Source organism: Neovison vison, chromosome 3 (assembly GCF_020171115.1).
Source record: "Neovison vison isolate M4711 chromosome 3, ASM_NN_V1, whole genome shotgun sequence".
Lineage (NCBI taxonomy): Eukaryota > Metazoa > Chordata > Mammalia > Carnivora > Mustelidae > Neogale > Neogale vison.
Window position 1 is genome coordinate 27,668,009 of NC_058093.1, and position 21,184 is coordinate 27,689,192.

Sequence of the window (21,184 nt, forward strand, 5' to 3'; positions counted from 1 at the left end):
AACAACAAATTCATATCTTCCAATGTTTTTATTTTCAGTACCTAACACAGAGCCAGGCTAACAGAAGTTTGTTGAGTAAATGAGGCTGAGTTGGAAGCCAGCCTTCTTTCCATAATCAGGGCTGCCAGATTAGGCAGAAAGAAATAGGAATTCCAGCTAAATATGAATTTAGATAAACAAAAGATGTGATTTTTTAATATAAATATGTCCCAAGTATTTCATTTTATGGAAAATCTCTCCTCTGTCTCTTTCTCCCGCTCTACCTCCCCAAATTTGTTTAGTACTCCCTCCTTTATTTTAACAGGATATGTATCAGTGTCCTCCTGTTTGTAATATTTGTTGCCAACAACTAAAATCCAGTAAAAACCCTAACTGCTGATGTTTTCAGCTTTTCATTCATTGCATAGTTTAATGAAAGATTTCCAATATTTTGAGTCAAATACATACAAAATGTAGAGAACTTGCTTATAAAAAAGTTAAATCACCTTAACCTAAAGCCCTTAGGTTGACTTACTAATTCTTTAATGGATTAAATATTTTAAAAATATTACTCATGAGGAGCCACAAAGAGCAAACGTGTGTTTTCCCATGCTAAATTGTTGTTTTGGGTTAAATATGTGCTTTGTCACAAAAACTCGTGGTGGAATTTTTCCTGTGTGTGAATTAAAACATTTCTAAAAATTTTCCACTACAGCTATGTTTAATAACCTTTCAATTTTAGGAAGACTTTAGATTTGTAGAAAAGTTGCAAAGATAGTACAGAGAATTTCCCCATACCTCTCCCTTGGTATCCCCCACTGTTCTCCTCATATTTTACATTATTATGGTACATTTGGGTCATGAGAAACCACCATTATTATTAACTGAACTCCCCACTTTATTCAGATTTTACTAGTTTTTCTCTTAATATCCAGGATTCCATCCAGGATACCACAGTCCATTCGGTTGTCATGTCTCCTTAGTTTTCTCTGGTCTATGATAATTTCTCGGCCTTTCCTTGTTTTTCATGACCTTGAGAGTTTGGGGGAAGACTGCCCAGGCATTTGGCTGAATGTCCCTCAATCTGAGTTTGTCTAGTGTGTTTCTCATGGTTAGAATGGAACTATGGATTTGGAGGAAGAAGACCACAGAAGTGAAGTGCCCTTTTCATTGCATCACATCAGGTGTACATGTGATTAACATGACTTATCGCTGGGGATGTTAACCCTGATCACCTGACTGATTTAGTGTTTGTTAGGGTTCTCTACTGAAAAGTCACCTTGTTCTTTGGAAGTTAGTCACTAAGTGCAGCCCATACTCAAGGGCAAGAGTAGGGCATTTAACTCCTAATATAGGAGGGATGTCTAAATAAATTATTAATGTAAAAAATATGTGTCTCCTTTCTCCCACTTATTTATTTGTCCATCCATTTATTTATATCAGTATGGACTCATGGATTTCTTTTTATAATCCAATACTATGTTATATATCTTTTGCTCAAATTCTTCCACATTAGAACATTACCAATTCTTTCTTTCTTTGCTTTTTTTGAAAAAGATTTTACTTACTTATTTGAAAGAGAGAGAAAGAGTGCCTGAGATGGGGCAGAGTCAGAGATAGACACATACTCCCCACTGAACAGGAAACCTGAGTAGGACTCAGTCTGGGACTCTAGCATGCCCTGACCCGAAGGCAAATGCTTAACCAACTGGGCCACCCAGGCACTCTAGACATTACCAATTCTTTCTGCTAGTGTTTTTTTTTTTTTTTTAAATTTATTTTTTTCAGTGTTCCAAGATTTGTTGTCTATGTACCACACCAGTGCTCCATGCAATACATGCCCTCCTTAATACCCACCACCAGGCTCACCCATCCCCCCAACCCTTCCTTTCCAAAACCCTCAGTTTGTTCCTCAGAGTCCACAGTCTCTCATGGTTCACCTCCCCCTCCGATTTACCCCAGTTCACTTTTCCTTTTATTTCACCCCATTAATTTATTTTTTTACCACATTCATACTTTCTGCTTTCTGGCACTACAAGATATTCCAGCCTACTATGACTGTTTGCTGTTGAAATTTGAAGTTTGTTGGAAAAAAAATTTATGAATTATCTATGCATGACAACCAATTTAAATATATATTTTACCCCACTGACTTCTTGAGTAATAACACTGTTTTCACTATGACATTTTCCAGAGTTTGTATTCAAAAACTAATTGTATCTTCAACATTGTACTCTAACAACAGCTTTTAGAATCAAGTCAGATGTTTCACTTTCTTTTTTTTTTCAATTTATATTTTTATTTTTATTTCTATATATATAGAATATGTGAATATAAACATATATATATATATATATACACACACACACACACACACACATATATATATATATATATATTTTTTTGAGCTAACCTGAAGCCATATGCATTAACTGCCACCTTTCGTGGTCAACATTCCAAACTCTGTTTTAGAGTTAGAGGAAGTCAGTCCCAGGATGCCTGTGGTTTTTCTCAAGGTCAGAAGACATGGCTCTATTTAAAATCAACCTAGTGATTCTTAGTTTTGTTATTAATTAGTATTAATACATTTCTGGCTTTTCTGATCTATAATGAAAGTTTCTGATTATAGATTTATTGATTTCATGTACTCTAAAAGGTCAGTTTTAAAGGAAGAGGACTTAAACAATGATTGGTAGTCAGTGCATGAGATTTTGCTGAGAAGTGACACACTGGTAATAGAATTATCTGGTTTCTTTCTCAAGAGGGACCTATAATCTTAAGATGACTCTTTAAGCCTTTTTTTTTAATCTGTTATTTTTGTCCCTTATTAGTTTCATCTCTTGACTAGCTTACCAATTTCACCTTCTATATTACTTATTTCTTTTCTTGTTTTTTTAGGCATCAATTCTATTTAGTACTTCTAATACTGCTAATGAATTTTGGTCCCTTGAAGATCTTAACTATATTCGTTCTTATTTTTTTTTGTTTGTTTGTTTTCTTTTTTTGAACCATGAGAGACTATGGACTCTGAAAAACAATCTGAGGGGTTTGAAGTGGCGGGGGGCGGTGGGAGGTTGGGGTACCAGGTGGTGGGTATTATAGAGGGCACGGCTTGCATGGAGCACTGGGTGTGGTGAAAAAATAATGAATAATGTTTTTCTGAAAATAAATAAATTGGAAAAAAAAAAGATGTTTCACTTTCAACCGAATGAACTTTCAAATTCTTTAGTTTGGTTCCATGAATTATATGCAAACAAACAAACAGACAAATAAACACACACTTCGTAATTGGAATGAGCTGCTTTTTAGTTTGAAGTATCCACGACATTTATATAAAACTGCCCTCTTTAGCCATGTGCCAATAAAATTTTTGGTTCTTCCTCTGAGCCAAATTTTTGGCCACTTCTTACATCAATAAAATGCACACATAACAGCTTACCTTCTTTTTTTTTTTTTTCATGATGCACAAGACAAACTGGAATCAAGAATGAGTAAGAGGAATTTAGTAGAGACATTTGATCAGAATGAAAATTCATGCTACACCACACGATATATAAACACTCTGCAACTGTGCATGTTAAATTATTGTCTTCAGGTACATTCTTCTTAAAAAAAATCATATGGAAAGAACCAAGATGCCCTTCAACGGATGAATGGATAAGGAAGATGTGGTCCATATACTCTAGGGAGTATTATGCCTCCATCAGAAAGGATGAATACCCAACTTTTGTAGCAACATGGACGGGACTGGAAGAGATTATGCTGAGTGAAATAAGTCAAGCAGAGAGAGTCAATTATCATATGGTTTCACTTATTTGTGGAGCATAACAAATAGCATGGAGGACAAGGGGCATTAGAGAGGAGAAGGGAATTTGGGTAAATTGGAAGGGGATGTGAACCATGAGAGACTATGGACTCTGAAAAACAATCTGAGGAGTTTGAAGTGGCGGGGGGGGGTAGGAGGTTGGGGTACCAGGTGGTGGGTATTATAGAGGTCATGGACTGCATGGAGCACTGGGTGTGGTGAAAAAAATAATGAATACTGTTTTTCTGAAAATAAATAAATTGAAAAACAAACCAATCATATAAAAAAATGGGCAGAATATATGAACAGACACTTCTCCAATGAAGACATACAAATGGCTATCAGACACATGAAAAAATGTTCATCATCACTAGCCATCAGGGAGATTCAAATTAAAACCACATTGAGATACCACCTTACACCAGTTAGAATGGCCAAAATTAGCAAGACAGGAAACAACATGTGTTGGAGGGGGTGTGGAGAAAGGGGAACCCTCTTCCACTGTTGGTGGGAAGGCAAGTTGGTGCAGCCACATTGGAGAACAGTGTGAAGATTTCTCAAGAAATTAAAAATAGAGCTTCCCTATGACCCTGCCATTGCACTACTGGGTATTTACCCCAAAGATACAGATGTCGTGAAAAGAAGGGCCATCTGTACCCCAATGTTTATAGCAGCAATGGCCATGATTGCCAAACTGTGGAAAGAACCAAGATGCCCTTCAACGGACGAAGGGATAAGGAAGATGTGGTCCATATACACTATGGAGTATTATGCTTCCATCCGAAAGGACGAATACCCAACTTTTGTAGCAACATGGGCGGGACTGGAAGAGATTATGCTGAGTGAAATAAGTCAAGTAGAGAGAGTCAATTATCATATGGTTTCACTTATTTGTGGAGCATAACAAATACCATGGAGGACAAGGGGAGATGGAGAGGAGAAGGGAGTTGGGGGAAATTGGAAGGGGAGGTGAACCATGAGAGACTATGGACTCTGAAAAACAATCTGAGGGTTTTGAAGGGGCAGGGGGTGGGAGGTTGGGGGAACCAGGTGGTGGGTATTGGAGAGGGCACAGATTGTATAGAGCACTGGGTGTGGTGCAAAAACAATGAATACTGTTACGCTGAAAATAAATTAAAAAAAAAAAACACTAACTTTTGAGAGAGATACCAACAATTCCTGAACCAATTTGTGTTCTCTACTTTCCACTTGGATAGTGGTATGACTATGACCCCCATGATGGATGGGTAATGTTGACTTTGTGCAAGTTTCATGGTCCTTTACAACTTTCTTGAAAAATGGAAATTCAATACCTATTTTTTTCATTAAACTTACATTTTTATTTTTCCACTTTATTGTTTCCAAAAGGTTCTTGTAAAATGTAAAGCATGAAACAATCAAAATAAAAGAAATAGTCATAGGTGTATATCATACAATAAACAAAACAAACTGTTGTGGCAAGAATATTCAGTACTCGATATGCTTCCCAGCAGGACAGCTCAGGTTCTATTTTCTCCAACTGTCTCATGTTTACATAAACCTACAAATTTACACATTTCCTACTGACTCCTATCAAGCAGTGGCTTGTCAGCCTTTACAGCACATGACACCAACCTACAGAATTGGACTGGCATGCCAGGCATCTGACATACCAGGACTGAATCCTCCTCCCACAACTACCTGCCAACTGAGGAATTAACTACCCCAAGGTGCTCATGTCAAAGCTTTTATTTTATTAGAGAGCACCCTACATACTCTCATTAAGAGAAAGATGTCCATTGTGCTACATGGGAAAAGCCAGAAAATAGTGATGGATTATTGCTGGTCATTTTCAAATGTAATCATGTATTAAAATGTGTACTCATGACTATACATGACCATGATGGAAGGTGGAAGTTCAAAGTGGAATTCAATCTAACCCCTTCTAGCTGAGTTTAATGCAACCATTAATGATGACATTTTGTCAGAAGGGGAAAAATCCTGTGAAGCAAAATAATACACTAGAACAGTAAGCATTAATTGGAAGTGTCCCAGGAAAACTGGAACATAGGGTCAACTTATTTTAAAACTTTGTCCATCATTGTGTATGCCTCTTGGATTCCAAGGTTTTGGTAAGATTCAGAATTATCTCCTTCATTGAGCATCTGCCTTCAGCTCAAGTCATGATCCCAGAGTCCTGGGATCAAGTCCCACGTTGGGCTCCCTCTACCTGCCACTCTGCCTACTTGTGCTCTCTCTCTCTCTCTGTGTCAAGTAAATAAACTTTAAAAATATTAAAAAATAAAATAAAAGTAAAAAATTTAAAAAAAATAAGAAAAAAAGAATTATCTCCTTCAGAGTGCTGGGAAGCCCTGCCTGAGATTCATACATACTGGTAGAACTTTTCTCTCCACTATCTGGCGCCTGATACTTTGTCTAATTATCTCTTATTAGGTTTGGCTCCTGAGAAGAGCTACACAGGAAATCTTCCATCAAAATGCCACCCTGTATGAGCAGGATTCTGTCTCAAACCATGTGAGCTGGGTTGGGCAGTACAGAGATCTTGATTTCTCTCCTCTCCTTGATCCTTCTCCCTGAGGACAAGCTCTGCCATAGGTCTTAAGCTGCCATGCCTTGTCCCTTTCTTCAAGACCCCATTTACCCTTTTAGGGTTGAGGATGCCTCCCTATTGAGATTTCCAGAGTCCAGATCTTACTAAGGAGAGACACAAAAAGGAAAGTAAGATGAGTTTTTAAAAAGCTCTTTCTCCCTTCGTGGAAGGATGGAGCTCCTTTCCTGGGGAAGGTGGTAGGCAGGGAGTTACATATAGTAGCCTCCATGTGTATATATGCATGAAGTTGCCATTTGCCTTTTGCTTGGAATACATAACAGAGCCAGACCCCAGCTAGATAAAGGATAGTGTGTGTGCATGTGGGGCAGGCAGGGAGAGGACAGCATATGCTACCAGCAAAACTCAAAAGCTCACTTCACAAGCTATTGAGCACTTACCATGGTAACAATGTGGCTACTTCTTGGAAGTAAATTACTAAATTACAATCCCCGACTTTGTAGAGTTCATGGTCTAACTTAGAATTTTTCACACTACAACAGAAAACTGAAAATTGTTTTTGCTAAGTCCCATCACGATAATGTGCATATTTTGGGGAAGAATCCGTGGTGTTGAATATGAATGGGAGCCAAACAAATCCATCAGCTGCACAACGACCATACTCAGACTTTTCGTCCAAACCCAAATACAACCTGGGAATAGCTGCCCATGATGACGAGCAGTAATGCTGAACCAGGGTGTCTTGGTTTACAGCTGGCGCTGGGTGGTTGAGAGAAATCATGGATTTTGGTTCTTGTGGTATTTGCTTTCTTGAGTGCATATCATAAGTTACAATAATCAACTGAATCTTTATGACAGACATAAATAGTAGCAAGAAATATATATTTTTGTTCATATAATTTCCTCTCATTTTCATTGCTAGGCTTCTTTTGGGGTTTGGGCCCTATGACGGCTTGCTGCAGGGCCCAGATCATGTTTCATGATGGGTTTGCTCTGGGAATTAGGGATTGTTCCTTCTCCCCACTAGGAAAATTAAACCCTTTTCAAGGGAAGTATGGGTCTAGAAAACTCTAGTCTGCAAATGTGATTGGCTATGTCCTACGTAAAAAGTGTTGTTCTGGGTATGTCTAAGTGGACTGCTGCCTGTCTATGTGTCTCTTTTGTTGGGTTCCATTGTTTCTCTGGGTCCGGGAAGGACTCTGGGGAGGGCATGGGACTCCCTAAACCAAGAAAGCTGCTTTAGTCACACCAAAAGTATGACTGTGGTACAACTGTGGAATCACAACACACATAGGTGGACAGAAACACAAGAATCACCTGGGTTGGGAGGGACCTTTTATTTTATTGATACAGAGATCAGCTTAGTAATAGAATGGACCCTAGAATGCAGGCCTTAACCCCAACATTCCTTCCACACACCTAGAAGTCATGGGGTGGTGATCTACTTTGCTCTTCTTTGGACCTAGCTTAGTGCAGATTTTCAAAGAATTAAGAAAAAAAATAATAGCATTAATACTTGCTATAATAAGATAGGTAAAACTTGAGTGAAGGAGAAATTGGGATTTTGAGAATAAAGAAATGATAGAAAATTTTGTTGGATAATTTAATAAACCTCTTGCCTGTGTACTATATCTCTTGATGACAAATGAATATAGGTGGCAGCTCGGTTCCTGGAGGCCAGCTGTGGGGCTTCTCCACCTGGGAAATCACCCATCCACTCCCTAAGCACCACCCATAAAGGGAATTTGGAACAGACTTGCTTTATTCTCCTTAAATTTCTGCAGGGCTCAGGATGAATCTACTGGGAGTAGCAGCACAAGGAGGTTTCTGGTGAAAATAGAGTGGGTCAAATATAGAGACACCCTCCATATAGGGTGTCCTTTCTGTGTCCCTGACAAATTTCTGTTTCCTATACAGGAATTTTATTGCTGTCACCCTTCCCTCCATAAAAGTAACCTCCTAGTTTAATTTTTTCTGCACAAGTAATGGCATGATTACATGATTCCAGGAAAGTAAATGAATTTACAAACCAAAAAACTAGATGTAGCTACTGAGTGAGTACTCAAAATTCACTCTTCCCATTCCTGGAGGACAGTAGTGACTCTAGATCTCACTGTTTAGCTAAAAGCAAGCCTCTGGGCACAAATCTATGACTTCTTAATGTTCATCTGAGACCTGGGTACTCAGCAAGGGAAGTTGGTATTCATGCAATGTGTCCAACATGCACCAAGTAGGAACTTGGGGCTCTTGTCTATCTTTTAATCTTCCTGATATCTTCTAAGTTTTCTAACTGTGATTCTGTAATTAGAAGTGATCTTCTCACCCTGATATAGGGTTCCCAAGTGAGGCAAAATGAACTTCCTTTTGTTGATCTCATGTAGTAGAACATGGGTTTGTTTGAAACAAAGCCCTGGGCGTGATCCTAGAAGAGAAGGTCAGGCAGTGTGCATGATCCTGAGGGCCAGCTGGAGAATGACAGGCCATCGGTGGCCTGGTTGGTGTTTATGGGTTGCGAGGGGACAGAGAAGGCAAATTATGCTCCTGGTGACCAAGCATGCTCCCAAATGAAAGATTTTTATTGGCTGCAAATCTATTGCTAGTTCCAACCTCAACCCATGGGCTCAAATGTGGAGAAATACTGCGTCTGTATTTTTTCATGAATTAGATTAACTTCAATTCCTAGTCTAGGGTATTAGGACTTCAGTCTTATTTTTCATCCCCAACCCCCACTCAGAAACAAAGCTGAGTTTTCAGGATCTGACAGAGGGCCAACAGCTTGAAGAGGCATGCATGGGCCTTGGTGGCTGTCCACTCGCTCATGGCAGAGATGTTTATGGTGTGTCCTTATGCTCCCTTCATGCCCTCCTCTCTGCTGCTTTCATGCTGTGCTTGAAGTCATGGAGGGTACTTCTGGAGAGGCTATAAATACCAGGCTAAGGACATGTCTCCAGGTGCAATCCTTGGTCCAAGATTCTTCCTCCCCTTTGTACCCCATGAGGAGCTGCCCCAGACTTCACTCTAACCCATACTTCTTCCCTGAAGAAGCCCATTACAAGCAAGTTAACCCCCTTTCTCCACATTTCTCTCCATGGACTTCTTCTTGCTTCAGAAACAACAGCATCGAATTCCTATATAATGGTTCTGAGGCAGCAAGCATAAAACTTTCTGTATACCTGAATGGTGGTGGTGGGGGGTAAACAAGAAATCATGGGAAGGGGAAACTAATTAAAAACCAAAAACTGCCCCAAGGCACTATCCAGAATGATCAGATATTAGACAGAGCTAATTTCTTGTGGCCCCCCCTCTTCCCTTCCTTCCTTTCTCCCTTCTTTTCTTTCTGGTTTCCTGAGGCTTCACTGGCTCTTAAGGGCAGGTGTTATAGCTGCCTGAGCCACCATTCTCTAGGTCCAACAGTATGGTCTCATCAGAGTGTGACCACACAGCTCTGGGTCCTGTCCTGGGCATTTTCTTCATTTGGACTGAATCTGGCCAGAAGCCCACTGGCCAGTTTAGTGACTGAAATCTTTGTTTCTTCCCAGGGTTTATTTATTTATTTTTATTTAGTGATGAACACCTCTAGATTGGCTGCTCTCTCCAGGCCATGACCATCCTGCCTACGTACTACTAACACTCCTTGCCTAGCTCCTAAAGGCATTTGAGTTGACGCATATTTTCAGATTATTCTACCATGGGAGGACTTTCAGGTGAGGCAATGAGCCCCTGCAGTTGGATCACCATCTCCTGGGAACCTAATGAGGGCGATTCCTAATTGGACACCAAATTGGACTGAGAGGCCTCTAAATGCCCTAACTCTAAACTTTTAATAGCCAGTCAGGGAGTGTCTGGGGTCAAATCCTAGTTCTACCACTTATTAACCATGTGACCTTGAGCAAGTTAACTTAACCACTTTGAGACAACTTCTTTATCCTTAAAGTAGAGAAAGTAATCATCCCTTACCTCAGAGAGCTGTTGGGGCTGGGTGGAATATTACATGTGGAGCAGGAAGACTGGTGTCTGGCACATAAAAAACTCTTAGTACAGTTATTTATATCTATCCTTGCCCTTCCCTTCCTAATTTGCTGAGCAGGGACTGGCCCATCAGCAGTGCAGATTTTATGGAGTGATTTCAGGGTTCATAAAACACGGAGTGACCTGAATACCTTGCTGACAATGGGCATTCCAGAAGAGCTTTCTTTGCAGCCTTAATGGCTGGTCTTCTCTTGATCTAGTTCACCACAGGTTTCCCTAGAAGGGAGTGTGCCACCATCAATGCTTTATCTAAGAGAATATTTCTGTAGAGAGCAAAGGAGAGAGGAGTTATATTAGTTTTCTAGGACTACTGTGACGATTTGCCTCAAACTGGGTGGTTGAAAAATAAACAACGGAAATGTATTCCTTCATAGTTCTGAAGGCTTGAAATTCAAAATCAAAGTGTTGCCAGGACCATGCTCTCCTACATGCTCTAGGAGAGGATCCTTCCTTGCCTCTTCCTAGCTTCTGATGGTTGCTGGCAATCCTTGGCATTCCTTGGCTCAAAAGTGTTATTATTTTTCTTTGACTTTTCTCTTTGTAAATAGTAATGAAAATGGGAATCTTGCAGATTTTTCTAAATTGGGATAATTTTGTGCATTATCACAATTCCAGCTGAGTCTTTGCCCGTTAGGAAGTGGGTAAGAAAAATTGTAGGGTTTCTATTCTATAGAATTCGTAGTGGACTTGGAATTTACAGGGCAGCTGTAAACCTGTTTTACTACTTTGTGGACTGCTGCCTTATTACCAGAAATGGGATTCTCCCAACTTATTTTTCTGTCTGATTCATTCCTTTGCTTCCTGCATGATATTACTTGACTCCTGAGATTTGGCCCTTTTTCATTTCATTTATTTCTTTTTTCTTTCCTTTTCTTTATTCTTTTCTTTTCCCCTTCCCATCCCTTCTTCCCTTCTTTCCCTTCCCTTTCCTCTTCTCTCCTTTCCTCTCCTCTCCTTTCCTTTCTTCCTTCCTTCCTTCCTTCCTTTCTTCCTTCCTTCCTCTCTTTCTCCTCCTTCTCCTTCTTCTCCTCCTCCTCCTCCTCCTCTTCTCCTTCTTCTCCTCCTTCCTCTCCCCCACCTCCTTCTCCTCTCCCTCCCCCTCCCCATTCTTCTTCTTCTTCTTCTCCTTTTCCTCCTCCCCCTTCGTTTTCTCCTCCTCCTCCTCCTCCTCCTCCTCCTCCTTCTTCTTCCTTCTTCCTCCTCTTCTTCTTCTTTTTGTATTCTCATGTTTTCTCTCCTTTTCCTTTCCTTTCATTTTATTCTATTCACTCTCGATGGGAGGCTATCATGAGCTCTCTTTAATCTACCAAGGATGTGGGTATTCACTGGAAGCAGTATTGGCCAGGTGTTCAAAACCTTATGAGAAAGGTATGAACTAATTGGCATTATCCAACTGGCAAAATGTGAATGGTTTCCAGTCTACAAAAAGTTATCCATTCAGGGGTTCTGATGGACCACTTACTGCTAATGGGGTGCAGAAAGACTGGCTAATGAGAAATGACTATCAGCCATAGGGGTTAAGCGTGGTGGGAGAAATACTGCATTGATCCTGGCAAAGTCATAGTTACCTTCTACCTCAGGATTTAGTTTTCTATCCCTCTATCCTGCTAGGCACTAAGCAGAATATTTGGATTCCTGTCTACTGGACTTTTCTTCCTCTTTTTCCTATTATTCCCCCATTAACCTGATTCTTATTTTCATAATGCCTGTAAATAGCAAGAATTATCTGGCTTCACCTACATATGTGAGTCATATATATAAAAGTGTATAAGTGTTCCTTGTGAATTCTATCTTTGCTCATTAATAATCAGCCTGTTTGATATGCTTTCCTTTTTGAAGTTACATAGAATTGAATGGACTTGTCTTTGCCATTAACTTCTTGGTATCAACTGAAGATGTTCCTAATCTGACTCTTTCTGAATGCTTATGGCCTAACCAGCCAAATTAGGTAATAAGGTAAATTCCCTTTTTCTGTGGTCAACCTTCCAGCTGTGATGAGAAAGCCCATGGCATTAAGCCTTCCATTCTGAAAAAGATGGTTCTTCCCTCTCCACTATTAACTCAGTAGAACTGAATGGGACATATTGGCTACATGGTCCAGGATGCATCTGTACTGTAAAATCTGGGTCGGAACAGAAGCAAATCTCTCCACTTTCATGTTTACCAGCTCTCTCAGAATACCTTGTCCAAAGTGAACACTGCTACCACTGTAACTAGCAGCAGACTCTCTAATGCCACCACTGCATGTAAGGAAGTCTCATGGCCACCTGCCAGCATCTTCTCATTTGACTGTGCTCAAGATGATGAATAAGCTACAGTGTGACAGGTTTTTCTTCTTTTTCTTTCCCCTTTTCCATTCTACTGTTTCCTCTACTCTATGCTAACTCACTGTTTAGGCTTCATGAAGGTCTCATTTTTATCCTTTGCTTAACTCTGACAATATCCATTGTACTTGGGTTGAAAGTGTAATACATACTGGTCAGAAGATGGAGCTGAATATCTTTTAACCTCAACCACACTGGAGAAATATCAAGAAGGAGACCTCTCTTTTCTTCCCCTTGGCATATAGGAGTTTATGATACAATGTACCTCGAAAGATGATACATGGTTTCTCATAAGATGTAAGCAGAGGATAAGAACTATGGAAGGCACACAGCTAAAGGAAGTAGAAACAGGCAATTTACAAAAACTGTAACTTCTCTAAATTCTTTATAATAACTCTTGGAATGCTTCAATTCCTTGAATCTTTGAAGATGGTCCTTCTAACTACTCTAGGTTGATAGGCCTACTCTAGGACTCTTGAAATTCCTGGAAGTTTTGATCCCTCCCAACAGGTGGAAATTCAAAGCCATATACCGATTGACTACCCGAGAAGCTGTATGACAATCCTATTAAAGATGCTTCCTAGTGTTCTTTTGGTACCATCTGGCACATGTTGAGATTAGGGAAACAGGTGCCTCTGCCACAACCTCATACCCTTCCCCACATCCAGCCTTTCTCTTATGCTTCCCAGTTGGGATAAATATACTGCCTTGTCCTATATTTCAGTAGAAAGCCTACTTTCACCAAAGTCCAAATATTCATGCCTATATACATCCAGGTGCATACTCATGCAAATAAACATAATCATCAGTAAGTGGTCTCACCTGGATTTTGCTCTCACCTTTGAATGAACAGAGTTAGGATCCCATGCTTTTATCTCTACTTCTCCAGCTGGAAACTAACTGATACTTATGCTGCTTGGATTCCCCATGCTTGTATAGAGTGAAGTTAGGCAGAAGAATTTCAAATTCAATTTGGAGGATTGTATTCTAGACTAGAAAAGAGAATTTGATCACAGGTCCATAAGGTCCACCTTCATTTGTTTTAGCAAGGACACATTTTGTAAGCCTCAGACACTACATGAGTACTCATATCCTATTCCAGAATTTTTACTTCCTAAGCCACTAAAGTGTCACAAGATTGATGCTTTCAACTGATACTAAAAATTCTGGTGTGTAATGTAACTTGGGTGCATCGTTAAATGATACCTTTCTCCAAATATTCATTTACCCAGGGTCCAATATCCAGAAAGCTGCTGTTCATTCTGTGTGTGTGTGTGTGTGTGTGTGTGTGTGTGTGTAACAGTAATGTAGATATTTCTGTTGAAACAGTCTTTCACAGGAGGCCAAACTATTGCAGCAGGGGTAAGAATGTCTTCTGTCTTCATCCAATGCAGAAGGAAAGACTGTGAGAGGAAGGTGGTAAGGGAGGTCCTCAACCTGGTCCAGGTCTGGTGTTGTCTTAGATAGAATAAGCAGAGTTTGACAAATACACTGTGGAGCATTGTTAGCATGCTCAGAACCAAGTCTTGGAGTGTGAAGGGCATGGTTGTGGGAAACCATGGAGTTTCCTGTGAAGGAGATAGACATTCCTACAGAATGACTTACTATTTTTACTTATATTAGTTTCCAAGGAACTAGTAGTAGCCCATTTAGGTAAATTAGATGCCTTAAGCAGAGTTATGCATTCAGAACCAGAATCATGGCAGCCACAATGAAGACAAGCTGGGCCATAATCACCTCATGAGCTAAAGTCCCATTCCTGCCATATCCTCAGCCTCTATTACAGAAAAAAAAAAATCAATTCTACACTGAAACAAAAATGGGCTCTTCTGACTATGATTCATTTAATACAAAAATGTAGAGCCTGTGTCCAAACACAAATCAAAGCTTATGACTTCAACAAGCTTTCCATGTGGGCAGCAGGACTCCAAACTTGGTAAATAGAGAGTGTGGCTCCAATTTGTTCAAATTTCCTTCCTTTGTTCAAAAGTACCTCCATAACCATTAGGGGATATTTGGGGTGTGTGGGGGGGAATTGTTTAGTGAGAACATTTTCTCTGCAGTGTGCTCTACAAATGTCTGATCATCTGTACACAAGAAATGAAATCAAAATGTTAATACACCTAAATTTTATGAAAGAAAGTCATTCCCCACTATCTATAATCTCAATTTAGATACATGCCATGTCCTGTTGACAGAGGTTTATCTATGTGTTTTATATTCCATGAAACAAGAGAAAACCGTTGTATCTCTCCCCCTCCCTTCAAGTGAGAGGGTGAGTGAAAGAGACAGAGACAAAGGAACGGCGATAAACCAGCTGCGTTGAGGCTGAAGTATTTGAACAGCCATAATGAAAGAACATCTCTGAAGATAAATGTCGGCTGCTCCAGTGAAGGATGGAGCTGGTTTTCACTCATTGCACTCTCCTCCACAGCACCTAATACACTATATTATATGCTGTTTAAATAGCTGCTCGGTAACCATTGGGTGTTGAATGAAGTCTTCTAGGAACAAAAGTGACTGTTTGACAGGTGGGTGGAGAGGAGCTGGGAGAAGAGTATGGATGAGTAGGGTGACATACTTAGAGGAAGAAGGGTCAACGGAACAATATTTAGCTTTTCCCTTCTCCTTCCCTGCACACTGCTTGCTTTTGTATTTTTGGATAAATTTTACCCATTTTGTATATGTTTCCCTGTAGGGATTTTTCCCCCATTTATATGTGTTCTTTGAGGCTTTGCCATGCCTTCATAAAACTCTATCTCATTCAAAAGAAAAAGCTACATTGCACTCTAGCTTGTGGAGTTTTCATAACTGATTATTTCAGGAACAAAGCCTTTCCTTTTTTACCTCTTACTGTCCAGGATACATCCTCTGCTGTTCCCTCCCTCATCTCTGCAGTGGAAGCTCTTGGGATAGGAAGGAAAATTCAACATGGAACCCAACAAAGCTGAGAAAGGTGGAGGAACCAGTGGAGCCTGAATACCTCATACACTGAAAATACTTCATCCATTTTCTTTTTCTGGTTACAGTCCTGCAACCTAGTATACCCCATATTTGTTTTATGCTTGCAATTGACCTTGCTCTCTTAACCCAGTCACAAGCTCCCCAGGGGCAAGGAGTGAAGTCTGCATTCACCTCTACAATGCACAACACCTGGCATCACCCAAGCCCCTGACAGGTGAGCAAAGTGCAGAGATGGGGCAGGTGCATTTAATCAAAGGGAGTAGATGTGATATAATTTGTGATCCTCTTTCTGGAGCAAAAATCTTATGTCAGTTTTTCTGGAATCAGGCTCAACATCTGGAGCATAAGTGGAGGTCTTAGGAAGAGAAGAGGTACATTAGTCAGAAAAGAGGACGTCCCCATTACTCCCAGATAGTTCAAGTTCACACCGGAAGCTGAATAAATTTATGTCTCTAGGACAGTGGCTCTAAGTGTCAGTGTGCACAGAATCTCCTGAGAGTTGTGTTTAACCCGAAAAATCCTGGACCCTACTGACAGAGGCTGCGACCTGGGACACTACACCTGAAAGTTGCCCTGGGGATTCTGATATGCACAACATGTCTATCACATTCTGAGAGTGTGCGAGAGCAGAGCAAGGATGGCCATCTCTCCTCTCTGTGGCAAACCACCTCTCGCAGTCACCACACAGTAAACTCGTGTGTAGTTCCTTCCTGCCCATGGCTCCCTTTCTCACTCTTAGTGTTCCTGTAGTTCTAAGAATTAAATAGGGTCTCCAGGTAGGCACTGAGATAGGTCAGGCAGCATAAAGAGGAGTTGGGAAAGGTGAGGGTGAGGACAAAGATAAGGGCCAAATGGAGGCAATAAGTCAGTGCTGTTGGATTATTGGTTTGAAATAGAAAATTTGGGTAAGAGGTGGATGCCTCTTATCTAAAAGGGTAAAAGGGACTCAGGCACTTACAAAATGGAGTTCCAAGTTCTGAAATTATGGAATTGAAGCTGTTGACCAAAACTTGTAGAATTTAATTGAAAAGGGAAAAAAATACCCACTCTAAGGCTCTGGGTAGAAATATGCATTGGGCAGATTCAATGTCCCAGTACCTGTCCTTGAGTGGAGCTCAGTCTGGTCCTGAGATATACAGGAAGAGATGCAATCATAGTAACAGTGGCTGACATTTATTGAGCACTTACTGTATGCCAGGTAGTGTTCCAAGGATTTACTCATTTAATTCTCACAATAGCCTCTCAATAACCAGGACTTTTTTTAATCCTTCATTTTACAGACAAATAAAGTAAGGAGCAGAGAACTAGATAACTCTCCCAAATTACACAACTAAAACAAGTTACAAATCGAAACTGACTCCAGAGCTCATGACTTAATTCCTAAGCCATTATGTTTTAATTAAACATACAAAATCCAATGATAGAGTCACCATAATGAAAAGAGAAAACAGAGAGGTGGAAAACGTCAGATGTGGTGAGGAATTGTGGAACAAGTGATGTCTCAGTTGGGTTTTGAAGAGTGAATATGAGTTTTATGGGAAGAAACAAGGAGGTGGTTCATGGCATTCCCTGGAAGTTGTGGGTTACAAACACCCAGAGACTGTGTTAGAGGAACCACAAAAGATGAGAATGAACACATATTACATGAAAGAGAGGAGAAGAGAGTTAAGATGGTAAGGGGTAGGGAGGGGAATGGAAGGAACAGAGGATGGAGGGTCTGTGCATTGAGTAAGCTGATGGGAATTGGGCTTAGACAAAAGAAAACTGTGAATGGTTTTAAGTAGGGGAGTGAATGACAGATTTGTTTTTAAAATTTATTTAATAGAGTGGAGGAATGACTAGTTCAGGAAAAGACTAAAGGCAAGGACCTAGTATTTAAAGTCTATATTGATGCTGGCCAGGGCAAGCAAACCTCTGGGGAATGAAAGAAACCAAGTAATAGGCCTTTCTTATTTCCTCATTCTTTCTGAATTATCCATTTTTATGCCTTAAGTGCTTCCTTCATTTAGTCATTGTAGACACAACCTGTGAGGTGACCTGTGGACATCCTGAAAGTATAAGAACTCCAATTCATCACAGAGAATTCATTTTCAGGCTTGCTGCTTTCATCTTTAGTGACACTTAATGTCCCTGTGGGAGTAGGGGATAAACCGTTTACATTTTGTTACAGGAGGTGATCAATATATAGTCATACCTGTCTTTTGATCCTGAGCTCTTGAACTCAATTCTCTCCAACAGATACAAATCTAGGAAATGGAGATGCTGTCAATGGGAGAAGGAAATGGACCCTTGTTTCTGGGGACAAGAGAAGTGATCCTTTCCCTATGGCGTGTCTGCTGTGTGTATAAGGCAGTGAGCTTCAGAGTTATAAAGTAACCACCTCCTGCATTTGTCTAATCAAGGTTTTATCATTTGCAGAGAGAGTTCACATGCATGATCTCATCTGAGTTGGGTGGAAGTTGCCATTCACACCTCTGTCATCAGGACCAAAATACCTTGTGACTTCACTCAACAGCAGCTGGCTGAGGAGTGTGAGGAACTCAGCTGCACAGGTGCTGGCAAAGTGGAGAGTGGGGAGGGGGCCCTGGGACTTTTTCTCTATTCTAGGAGGAGGAGGGGCAACTGGTGTGAGTGAGTGGGAAAGAAGATGAGGAAAGCCTGGGAAACTGTCAAGTGGAAAACTTGTGGGCCTTATGAAACAGCTCATTTGGATCATCTCTTTATAAAATTGAGTTGGAAAGGGAAGGGAAGGCACTACAGATCCTGGAGCTCCCTTGGGGAGAAAGTTAATTCCGCTTGGATAAGGAGTTTCAATGTTTGACAAATTATATGTATATATATCAAGCTATATATATATAGCTTGATCTGACTTTCCCTAATGTTATAATTCTAGTTTGATTTCTTCTTCAAGATAATATTCTTTGGGGGGTAAAAAAAAAAAAAGTTGAATTCTCCCCAAACCCTTTCCTACATAAATGTTCATATATTATACCTTGTGGTGACATGTAAAGATAAGAACTGGAAATGAAAGCGAAGGACAAAAAGAGAGACTAGAATATGGACCTCTTGAGAGCAGGGAGGGTCCATAATCACCTTTGTACTCTTCACACAGAGTCTGGTACTGAGCACATTTTGCTGAATGTATATATGTTATTTGAAAAATGAACGAATGGAGAGAAACAGAGAGAGAAGTGGATCGGGGTGCGAGAATAGAGACATTAATATTTAAGCTCATAATGCTTTGCTTTCCACAATTTTTCATTCTCTAATTGGATTACCTCATTCACCACCCCACACCTAGATTTTCTAAATTCCATCCATACAATGAGGGAAACAAGAAAACAACAAACCCAATACAACAGTGTCCCACCACATAAGACCCAAACCAGGACTAGGAACCCAGACAAATGCACAGATTATTTGGCCTTCATAAGTTGAATGCCAATCCCTAGTGTGCCCATATGCCCTCCTTGTGTGGGGGATGCCTCAGTCTCAAGAGGAACCTTTCCATATCTTGCAGCAAAGAGAAAATTATCCCTACTGACTCAAGTATAGAAACAAAATGGAAGGTTCTTCTCAGGGCAAGCCAAGACACAATTGAGGGAGCAGGGGGCATGCCCTCAAGGAAGCGACCCCTGTCCCCACGAGGGTAAATATGGCATTACAAGATCATTTGGACTTGAGAATTCTGAGTTCTGGTTTAGAATTCTTGGAATACTGTCCCCAGAGAACACCAGCAAGGCTTAAAACACCTCTAGGGACTCCTATTTTGCAAAGGACCCTCAAAATCCAAAAAAAATTACTTAGAATTTCTTTGCTGGTGGAATGTTTCCATACCTTTTGAGTGAGATTTGAGGGAAGAAAAATCATTCAGAACCAAAGTTGATGAAAAATATAAATGACTAAGCTGTGAATAGCACTTTAGACCAAAAGCAGTGTGTAACACACACACACACACACACACACACACGCATTTCATACTTTAGTGAAAGATTTTGAAAGATTCCAAAGTGAATTGCACCATACAATCATGGAAAAAAGTATGTGTAGAAACCCCCATGTGAAATTGAAGCAAGATACTTATTTGGAAGAATACATGAATAAAAGCAAAAGTAGTCTCATAATGTAGGTATAAGCACAAGGGTACAATGGTGGCTCTAGTATCAATTATGTTGCACACTTAGCACTGTTCATGCATGAATCTGGCAGCTTTCAAAATATTACAACCTTGCTTGTCTTGAATGTGATTCAATAACCCTTATTTTCCTGATAGGATCATGCCTGTCAGTATAAGCCTACCATCACTGGGTCTTTCCCTCCTGTGTGTTCCAAATACATATGTACCTTGAAAGTCATGTGTATATAAATATATATACATATACATGTATATATATGTATATATGTAGATATATATATATATATATATATATATATATATATATATATATAAAAGTTCTAAAGAAAATATTGGGAATTTCCACTGGAAAGCTACAGGTATAATTTCTGCAATAGCCTCTTTTCCCTGCTCTCTTCATATCTCATTTTCTCTTCTTTGAGAAGTGCCAGAAGATGTTTGATTATTATTATATTAAATAATTATTCCTGACTCTCAATTCTTGCTTTATGATCATCTTGGATATATAACTGTGTTTGCTCTGGGAAAATGGGTCACAGATTGCTAAACTAGCTTCTCACCGTGCAGTGGTTAAGAGCTGTTTGTTTTTCAAATACCTTAATTGTATGGTCTACCAGAAAAGAGCAGCACTGGAAATTATACCTCTGGACTAAATGCAACCAGATGGACAAAAACAACAAGACGTTTGAAAAGATAAATGCCCCACAATTCTCCTGTGGTTGGTTTTATCGCCAGTTAATTTTCTAATGGCTTCTTCTGGGGCAGGGGGATATTCCCCAGGGCTAGGAGTGGTCCCTCAGCAAAAATCAGGCAGCTATCAGAGAGAAGGGTCCTCTTTGCTGCCTATTCGGGTACAATCAGAGTCAATGTTTTGGTTTGGGGGCTGGGGTAATGGGCAGAGCTGGTGGAAGGGTAGAATTCTAAGCACAAGAAGAGTAACACGTCCCTTTTTGTTTTACATTTCTCAATGATTTTCCATTTTGCGGTGCCTTTTGGTAGATACAAAGCAAGGGTTTTAGTCCAGAGTTGGTGACTATAGCTGAGGACGTGGGAAGCCTGGCATTCAGTGACCTCATTGGCCGTCTGCAGGTTAAGGTTTCAGAAGTTAGAGCTGCTATTGGAAAAATACCCCATGTCAGATGAGGGTCATCTGAACTCATCAATGGACTCAGGGTGAGGCTGACCTCTGAGTCTTTGTTGCTCTTCCCAGGACCATAGTGTCCAGACTAAAATCTAGCCTTTGTGGATATGCCTTAAAATCCAGGCAACCAGGCTGCCAGGCCATAAGTAATTATATACCATATCTTGTAGTACATAATAACAACACTGGATTCACGGTTGGGCAATGACGGAGATGTGGGGAGAAAATTCAGAAAGAAGTGTAGATAAAAGATCTCATT